Below are 1,612 nucleotides of genomic sequence, written 5' to 3' on the forward strand. Positions count from 1 at the left end.
ACATATGGGACGATCTAAGACGATATCAAATTCAATACATGGTTTCAATTGGTTTACTAAGATTAAAAATCTATTGGTGCATTTCGGTCGATAAATCAAAGTATTGATAGTATGCCAGGAAAATGATATAATGTGGTAGTCATTTTTTTATTACAGATAGTTATCATTACTATTCTTATTAATAATGTATAGTTTAGTTACTGCAACCTTTTTCTAGTCCAGTAAAGTAAAATGCATGGAATCTCACCATGAAACTCGTTTTTCTAATTTTTTTAAACCTGGCAAGTTGCTCGCTGGATAGTTTCCAACTCGTATCGCTTATCTAGGTCACAATCTAAAAAATTGATTTTACACAATATCGCCCTGTTCGCAAAATTAATTGGCAACTGGGCATTGTAGCTCGCCATAGTTTAATTGTGATTATAATAATTATAACACCGTACACTCAGTCGATAACATAAGTATTACACGTTTTGATATTTGGAGTGGAAAATACAATGAGAATTTTCAACAAATTTTATAGGATCTACAGCGTTTTTGCAATTACGGTACTCAAAGGAAAGGGCCCTAATTATAGTTACCACTATGTTATAATGAGATTGACTTGCTCTAACGATAATACGTACTGTTGCAGTAAAATAACACAGAGTACCTGCGAGCTAAGTAGCCTGGGCTCGGCTCACTGTAACAAGATCATTTTGACGTTCTATTTGCCCTCATGTCGGTGTGTTTGCACCGTTCGCGAGATTAGATTACGACTGGTCATTAGCCTCAGTATTGCATGATGCAAAACTCGTTTGAGCTTTTATATTCGTCTTGCACAGGAAAATATTTGTCGAGCCTGCAAACGACTTTGATAATGTAAACTTACGTTATTTCTATTTTTTAGCATATAATATCCATCCTAATGTAAATAATTGCTATAGTTAATATCGTAGGTGTTATCGCCTCTCGTACAAAGATTAGAATGCTTTTATCCATACTTTACATCCTTTGGTATATTTTATTCACGATCCGTGGCAGCAATGACATTTTAATTGCATGCACTAAAACGGCGTAGTTTAAAAATAAAGTTCGTGCTCGATTTACGATATGGGAGGCTCGCGACGATGCTATTGTGTTTTGCGCGGGTCACATTTCAACGTCAACTCGAAATTGCTGCGCTTAACTTGCCAGTACGCTCGCTTTCAAGCACAACGATATACTATGCAAATACTACATATACATTAAAAACCATGTATCGCTGACACAATCAGATAAAGCTAATTTAGGTACATATTTTTGACTGTTAGTAAAATAATAATTTGCGCCCCCTATGTAAATGCCTTCATTTATATATGTTAATTGTAAGTTGTTAATATAATATACAACGAAGAAAAGTGTTCGATAAATTACAAATCATTGCATTCACCTAATTAACATGCTAACATAGAAAAACCTTATCTGTAGTTCAAACAATAATCAAATTATAAACCTTTTCTAATAATTCTTGCATTCGATGACGTTCATTAGTATGTCATCTCTTTAATCTGACGTGATAGGTAATATTTCTATTATATTTAGTGTGTATTTTAAGCTATAAATAAATATAGTTGATTGTGATTTCAGACAG

This window comes from Leguminivora glycinivorella, chromosome 2, assembly GCF_023078275.1.
Source record: "Leguminivora glycinivorella isolate SPB_JAAS2020 chromosome 2, LegGlyc_1.1, whole genome shotgun sequence".
In the NCBI taxonomy this organism is placed as follows: domain Eukaryota; kingdom Metazoa; phylum Arthropoda; class Insecta; order Lepidoptera; family Tortricidae; genus Leguminivora; species Leguminivora glycinivorella.